The 9003-nt window shown below is 43.2% G+C and overlaps 1 non-coding gene across 1 annotated transcript; it reads left to right on the forward strand.

Moving 5' to 3' along the window:
• Positions 1 to 3674: 3674 nt before the first annotated feature.
• LOC132825075 (U2 spliceosomal RNA) lies at positions 3675 to 3866 on the forward strand. The gene has a single exon (XR_009645741.1). It is a non-coding gene; the product is annotated as a U2 spliceosomal RNA (small nuclear RNA).
• The last annotated feature ends 5137 nt before the right edge of the window (positions 3867 to 9003 follow it).

Raw genomic sequence — 9003 nt, forward strand, 5'->3', positions numbered from 1 at the left:
GAGATGTCCTGGAGTTGAGATGACTGACCCTCCTCAACCACAACCATCTTTGTTTGTGCCAGGTCTGACACAAACCAGCGGATAATTTGTCCCCTGATACTCATTGATTCCAGTATTACCAGGACTCCTTGATGCCATACTCGGTCAAATGCGGGCTTGATGTCAAAGGATGTCACTCACACCACACCTCTGGAAGTCAGCTTTTTTGTCCATGTTTGAACGAAGGCTGTAATGAGATCAAGAGCTTAATGATACTGGCAAAACCTAAACTGGGGGTCCCTGAGCAGGTTATTGCTGAGCAGGTGGTTATTGATAGCACTGTTGATGATCTCTTCCACAACTTTACAGATGAAGCTGTCATCAACAGCAAGAAACCTGATGGAAGTCAGAGTACAAGTAAGTTAAATATATACTCTGAGAAAAAAATAAGTTATTACAAGACAATCAACATTGTTTTGTCAATGGAAATTCGTGTCTCGCAATTTTAATTGATTTCGTTGTTGAGGTGGGACACGGGCAGTGGATGAGGGTTGAACCGTAGATGTTGTATTTTCGACAATAAAGACTAATGTCAAATAACTGCATAACTGTCATTTTCCATTATTGTAACTGAAGATTGGGAAAGAGGTTTGACGAGGTAGAGAGGAGGGTTTACTTAGTGGGACAATCTGGAATAACAGGTGACAGATAGCGGGTAGGACAGTGGAGCAGAGAACAAAATGAGATCAGCCAGGACCGTATTAAATAGCAGAGCAGGCTCGCGGGGCTAAATGGCCTCCACCTGCCCCGAATGTTTATGTTCTCATGGTGACTTCACAGAAACATCAGATAACAGTGCTTCCTCGCTCCACAGATGTTGCCAGACCTGCTGAGTTTATCCGGAATTATCTCTTGCTGTTTGTGTATCAATTTGAGGTGCTATATTTGATCATGATATCGAAGTGAGGTGTGAATTTAATTACGTTTGGAAATATGGGTCCAACTAACGAGCATTTGAACCATATCCCTTTAAATCCTTCCTTCATGTACACATCCAGATGTATTTTCAATGATGTAATTGTACTACCTCCAGAACTTCCTCTGGCAGCTCATTCCATACACACATTACACTCTGCATGAAAATACCACCCTTTCGATCACATCTAAACCTTTCCCCCCTCACCTGAAAGCTATGCCATCTAGTTTTGGACTCGTTTACCCAACCTATGTCCATCATGATATTATTAACCTTCATTATAGCACCCCTCAGACTCTGACACTCCAGGGAAAATACCCCAGCCTATTCAGCCTCTTCTTCTATCTCAAACCCTCGAAGCCTGGCAACAGCTTTGTAAATCTTTTCTGATAACCAGGTATCACATTTTTCCAATGTCAGGGAGACCAGAATTGAATGCAGTATTTATAAATGGCCGAACCATTGTCCTTTAAACCCACAAAATGACATCTCAACCCTTGTACTCAGTGCACTGACGAATAAAAGCAAGTGTTTCAAACGCCTTCTTCATGGTCCTGTCTACCTGCAACTCCACCTCCATGGAACATTGGACCTGAAGTCCAAGGTGCCTTTGTTCAGCACTCACATCTTACCATTAAATTTGTAAGTCCTACCCTGACTTGCGTCACCAAATTCCAGCACCTCACATTTATCTAAATTTAACTCCTCCTGCCACTCCTCTGCTCATTGGCCCATCTGATCAAAGTCAATTGTTTTCTGAGCTAACCATCTTCACGGTCCACATCATCACCAGTTGTAATTTCACCTGAAAACTTACTAAACATACCTCCTATAATCACATCTAAGTGCTTTATATAAATGTTGGACATCAGTGGATTCAGCATCAATCCTTGCACCTCACCTGTGGTCACAGGTCTTCAGTCCGAACAGCAATCATCAACCAACACCCTCTGTCTCCTAATTTGAAGCCACTTTTGCATCTAAATGGCGAGCTTTCCCTGAACTCCATGTGACCAAAACTTCATATCTGTGTTAATTTGACTTCTGAAAGTTCAATGGATGCATAATTTAAATGTAATAAATCAAATATTATGTGTTGAAATGTGATTTATGATTGTAGCATGTTTAGATAAAATCTGAATGCTCCTGTTTAAAATGATGAGAAATTATGAAATATTATCATCCTTTGGGAATGAGAGGGTTCTGTACACAACGGTCAGTAAGGTAATGTGATGGTGCAGCCAATAGGAGGGCAAATGATACGTTCCCAATTATTGTCAGGTTATTGGAGTAGGACTGTGAGGAAGACTTATCCAGCGGTTTGGGAGTGAAAACGGATATCAGGAAACAGGTACACACACACACACACACACACACACACACACACACACACACACACACACACACACACACACACACACACACACACACACACACACACACACACCTCAATGGTCAGCAATGTTTGGTAAACGTGGGGATGCTTGGTAATCTCGATGTTCATTGTGTCCTAGTATGCAGGCACAATGCCAATATATGTCTATGTGAAAAGGGAAGCTGAGAGCTTTTAGCAGGATAACGTTGAATGTCAGAACGATATTGGTATTTTGGTTATGTAGATGGATGGATGCAGCTAAAGTCCAATATGGAGAAACGTGCAGTGATAGACTTCGGGCAGAAGAGTCAATAGACAATTGAGTCCAAATCAAAAAGTGGTTAACAGAAGTAGAGTGTACATGGACTTATGCAATCCACGTTGGTGGGACTTGCAGAGAGAACATCTCATTAAAAAAACACTGTCTCCTGCTCATTGTTCACAGTGACAGAGACTGCGAGAACAATGATTTATTGCTGTGCTTCTATATTGCGCCTATTCTGGAAACCACACGGTCAGAAGGATTGTGGAGGCAATGGAGACAAGGTCAAACTTTTTAACAAAAAAGCTCCTGGGGTTGAGTATACTCAGTTTGCATCATCGCTTAGCGGAGTTGGAGCAGGTTTCCTGAGGAAGAGTCGGCTGAGGAATTGCAAAATCTGCGCCCACACCTCCCCGCTCCCCCCACCCCCAAAGGAGACTTCCACATCCATCAAAGTTTCACCTGCACTTCCACAAATTCCATCTATTATATCCATTGCTCCCGATGCGGTCTCCTCTGCATTGTGGAGATTGGACGCCTCCTCGGAGATTGCTTCAGGGAACATCTCGGGGACACCCGCATCAATCAACCCCACCAACACGTGGCTCAACACTTCAACTCGCCCACCCACTCTGCAGAGGAGATGCATGTCCTGGGCCTCATCCATCTCCATTCCCTCACCACCCGACACTTGAATGAAGAACGCCTCATCTTCTGTCTTGGGACCCTTCAAACTCATGGCATCAATGTGGACTTCATCAGCTTCCTCATTTCTCCTACCCGCCACTTTTCCCCAGTTCCAACCTCCCAGCTCAACACCGTCATGACCTCTCCCACTTGCCAATCTTCCTTCCCACCTATCCACTCCGTCCTATCAGCTCCACACCCACATCGGCCCACTTATTGCACTGTAAGCTACCATCAACCTAGTTCAACGTTCAATTTGTTTCTCTACCACCGAAGCTCCACACCTCACTCCTGATGAAGACCTTTGGCCGAAATGTCAATCTTCCTGCTCCTTGGATGCTGCCTAAGCTGTTGTGCTTTTCCAGCACCACTCTAATATTATTGATAACACCAGTATCACCACTCGGCCTTTTGACTAAGATCACGTGCAGTGTCTGTTCTTGTCAGTTTTAATATCTGATATGTCCCTGAATTAGGTTTAAATATTAATCGGATTTTTGCAGTAATGACTTTGATCTTTGAGCTTGCTCCATTTACTTCGCACATTGTCCTGGTATTGCAGCATTTCTGGGAATGGAGCCCTCCACATTTCATAATCCGAAAATAAGTTTTATTAGTTAACTTTTGTGTGTGTTGGTTTTATTTCTCGTCTACCGAGTCTGTGTGCAAAATAGCGTACAGCCAGCCTTTTCATCAAATCAGACTCACTTTCGTGCAAATCAATTCCTTCTAGGTTGCTATTCACCTGTCACTTTCTGCATGTTCATCCCTCACTCTCAATGTTATTAATTCATCCTTGATGCACTGCTCCCCTTTCCACCAACTCCCAACCCTGAACGATGGAAGTAAAACACAGTTGCCCTCCAGCTCCACTCCATTCAACAGTTTGGGCTTTAATGATGAGGATGATTCGATTATGTTGAAGGAGAGATTTTGAAAACACTGTGAAGCAGGAAAAGATCTGATTTATAGAAGGAACATAGTATTTTAGAAATGTACAGCACAGAAACAGACCCTTCAGTACATCTCGTCCATGCTGACCAGATATTCTAAACTAATCTAGTCCCATTCGCCAGTACTTAGCCTATACCTTTCAACCCTTACTATTCGTATGCCCATCCAGATGCCTTTGAAATATATAATTGTCCCATCCTCCACCCCTTCTTCTGGCAGGTCATTCCACACATTCACCATCCTCTGCATGAAAACATTGCCCCTTCGGTTCTTATTTTTCCCCCTGTAACCCTAAACCTATGCCCCCCAGTTTTGGAATACACACCCCAGGGAAAATACCTTGTCTGTTTCCCCTACCCATGCCTCTCATGATTTTATAAACCTTTATAAAATGAGATACTCCAAGGAAAACATCCGAGAGCCTCCGACACTCCCGGGAAAACAGCCCCAGTCTATTTAGCGTTTCCCTGTAGCTGAACCCCTCCAACCCTGGCAACATCCCTGAAAATCTTTAAGAATGTTTTTTTTCATGAGAGTGCAAGAGCAACTGGAATCAATATGTGTGTTTTTGACGGCTTTATTTCCTCAGTTCAAAAGCCTGTGAGTTGAATCAGTTTAAATGTTCACTGATGTAGGGCACAATTGTGTGTGGTATCACGAATGACCAAGTCAGAGGCTTATTATTCAGGGAGCCAATTCTCAAATTAACCAGACCAAGACATACTTGCAGCCGCAGGATATGAGCCAGAGTTAAGAAAAAGCATTGCATCAAGATGTAGAATTACCTGTCCACAAAGAACATTACTGATCTCAGAACTCTACAATCTATCCAGCTCCTGAGACATGTCCTGCTCAGAGACTGGCAAAACATCTCTGTCTTTCTTGGCTTTTTTGCACTTTGATGCCTCAACCAGAACCTAATGTTTCCCAGTACTCCTGTCTTCCCTGGGCGATTTTTGCAGACTTAAGCCAGGCAGTTTATCCTTGTTGCTAAAGGCGATCAGTCAATGCACTTGGAACAGTCAGGCACTTGGAACAGCAGCTAATGTCGCAAACACGCTGCATGTGCTTCAACAAAATGGTCACGCCTCAAAGCTTGAAGGAACCCGTTCTCAGTCAGGGCAAGGGTGACAAGATTCAGTCTGGAAACCCTGAAACAGCATGTCCAGGGAGTTTGACATTCCCTGGGCCAATCAGGATCAGGAAATCTGTATCACGTCAGCACAGTCAGGTGGCCACACAAATTACGCATTACATTCCCGAAATGCTCTGGTAGATTTTTCGATCCTGAATTCCCGTTCAGCAATCCATGCTGATCTGTCTGTTCCTGTCACTGGGGATCAGTTCGATGAAATTCTCAAGGCGGTGTTCCGGGGAGCCCAGCAGTAACAGTGAATTTGGGGAAGTCAGCTCTGAGTACTGGGGATAGCCTGACTGTAGGCAGAGTGGACAGGAATTGTGGAAGGGATGGGAATGTCACCATATTAGAGGCGGAGGGAAATAAGTACGTGGGTGACTGTGGAAGTGCAAGTCACCATCACTGTCCCGATGTTTATGTGGGGACAGTGCAGCGTGATGGTTGGCATTGGGGATGCTGCAGGCACGGGGCTTGGGGATGTTATAGTTTTGAAGTAAAGGTTGTAAATGGAGGAGCTGTGTGGGAAAGGACAGACGCTTATCGTCTTGACACAAAGTTCAACAAAGAAAGGAGGGTGAGGATGTCATGTTGCAGCTTTATAAGACTACCGTTATGTTTCACTTAGAGTGTTGTGTTTAATTTTGGTCGCCACATTACAGGGAGGATGTGGAGGGTGAAGAAGAGGTTTACCAGGATGCTGCCTGTATTTGAGGGTATGACCTAAAAGGAGACTCTAGAAAACGCAGATTGCTTTCCTTGGAACAACGGAGGCTCAGGGAGAATCCGTGGAAATTACGAGATGCATAAATGGAGTTGCCAGTCAGAATCTCTTTCCTAGAATTGAAATATCTAAAGTTATGGAGCATTCATTGAAGGTGAAAGTGGAAAAATTAAACTGAGATGTGGGGCAAGGATTTTTTCCACAGAGAGTGGTAGGTGTTTGGAACGTAGTGTCAGGTGTAGCAATGGAGGCAGACATAATCGTGGTATTTCAGGGGTTTTTAGCCGCATAAGCCGATGGATATGCAAGGAATGGAGGGATATGGAGCAAGTGACCACCAACCAGCTGGAACTGCCGGTTGCAAAATGACTGCAGACAGAGGTGAATGTATTTGCAGGAATGGGTGCTTAGCAACCTCAATCGAAAACACAGACTAGAAATCAGACGGTGCAATGGTTGTTGTATTGATCAGGAAATCTGTCACTGCCATGGTGGCCAGGGAAATTTCAGAAGAGACTGTATTTTTCCCTGGAAAGCATCGCAATGCTCACCAGGTCGACAGCAGATCAGGAAAATGCAAGCAGAGATACAACCCAGGAGTTGTCCCAGGAGTTAAAACTTGCCTTTGACTGTCATCAAAAAATTGAAAAGTTATATTGTTTATAAGAAACAAATATCTATTCGGAGCTGGAATATGTCTGTGGAAGTGCAATAAGAACTGCAATTCTAAAGGTTTGCAGCAGGCGCTGATCAACATATAAAAAGCCAGATGATCTGAGTACAACTTTCCGAATTAAAGAGCATTCCAGATTAAATGTTAAGAATTCAGCGTGTTCAAATAGTGATTCCCATCCATCTCCGATTCTAAAAGTCTCCCCATTGTTTTAGTCTATCCTCCTGAACTGAACACACCCTCTCTGAAAAGGGAAGCAGATTTATTATTCAAGGTCAGCTGACTCTCAGTTACTGTTTATTCAAAATTTTAATCCTATGCGTGTCTCTCCGGTCGCCACCCCTTCTCCTGCAGCATTCACAATATTTTAACTTTGCTTTGTGATTTAGACACGAGTTTGCACTCTTATACATTTGCTCCACACCAATTGTTTTTTCTATTTACTGCCTACGTATCCCGCTTCAAAAATGTGTTGATGAAATTTCGTTGAGCTAAAAGATTCACTGTGTTTATCCCCACCTGCCTGATCTGTTGAACATTCCTAGCATTGCCCTTCTGAGAATTGGACTTTATCCATCAGCAACATCTCACAACGTCAGTGTATGGAAAGATTTCTAGAATCAGCTGAAGATTTCTCCAGAGACAACCAGTTATCTGTGGAAAGGTGATGTGCTCTCTGACTGACATCGTCTGGTATAAGACCATTGGGAGACATATCACATTAATTCTGTCAGCTCAATGCTAGAATTGATTAAATTCACATTCCAATATTGATCAGACCTTTTTTTAATGCATGACCGTTATGAATGCAACAGGATCTCAGCATTACTGGCGCTTGTGGGTCACCATTGATTCCAAGGTCATTCATATTAATTGCATAAAATTTCTTCCTCATATTCTCCCTGTGGAACATCCCCAAACTGATGGAAATCTCCTCTAATCCATTTGTGGTCAGCTAATGGAAACAGCTTCACTTTATTTACCTTGTGCTAACCAATCATACACTACTTCTAGTTCTCTGTCAAATCTCCCCGAAATTCCGATATCTATACCCCAATCTCATTACTGAAATCTCTCGTTCTCCAAACCATCCTAGTCAATCTCCTGTGTCCCCTGTCAGGAACCCTGCCATCCTTCTCAGGATGTGGGAGATCTCGAGTTTGCACAGACCCTGATGTTCTGTGTTCCTGTGGGTGACGTCATCACAGTGACAATGACACATGTGAAATCACCCCATCATGTATACTCCCTCAAATTTAAGGGTTTTCTCTGACATTAAGTTCGGATAGCTTTCAAATTGCTCCACTTGAAATTTCTCAGGAGATTTTTTTTAAAGTGAAATTCTTTCAGAGCTTTTTGAGCTTTCATCTCCAATGTCATTCTTTATTGTGCTTCGCTCTGTTCCATGTGTAATGTTCTATGCCTCTGGGACTGCGATGGCTCCTTACTGTTAATCTGAATCTATGTCCATCCATTGCTCTGTTTCACCTCTACAGATCCTGGTCACCACATTATCATCGCCTCTCGTCCACTGTCTTTAATAATGAGTGTATTTTAGCTCAGTTAGGAATTTACTTTCTGCTTCTGCCAACTGTGTTTAACTGAGTTTTCCCCCACTGCTCATGTGCTGCTAATTTACAATTTTTATCTTCCCGCAGATTATCTCCAATCACAATGTATTTTCCTTGCACTACAGTGCACGTCTCTTATATTTCTGAGCTGATCGTGACGATATAAATGCGCACAGTTCTTCTTCCCATCTGAAACAGGAACTGTGTTTTATTCTCTCCACAGATACTCCCAACATTCTGAGAATATCCAGCACTTCGTTTGGGATGACAGATTTCCAGCAGCTACAGAATTTCTCCATGAGTTGGTTACAGGCGTTACTCCCACAACTGATTCTAACACAGACAGAGCAATTCAGAGCCCAATGTACCGGGGTGAACATTGGTGGCAGAAGGTGATCCCTGGACTCCACTGCTGCTCCATTTACACGAAGTCACAGAATCATTACCATATAGTGTGAATCTACTGAGCTCATCATGTCTGTGGGAGCTTTCTGGAAGACGAAATCAAATTGTTCCATTCCAGTGTCATCTCGTTGTATCAGTTTCTGCAGCTCGAATTTCAGGATGATCAGATTTAGCAGTTAGATTCTAGGGAAGATCACGTTGAGCAGGTAGATTCGAGAAATGATCAAATTGAATGTGTAGGCTCTCGACAAGATCAGATGAA

The sequence above is a fragment of the Hemiscyllium ocellatum genome, chromosome 19 (genome assembly GCF_020745735.1).
Source record: "Hemiscyllium ocellatum isolate sHemOce1 chromosome 19, sHemOce1.pat.X.cur, whole genome shotgun sequence".
Taxonomy (NCBI): Eukaryota; Metazoa; Chordata; class Chondrichthyes; order Orectolobiformes; family Hemiscylliidae; genus Hemiscyllium; species Hemiscyllium ocellatum.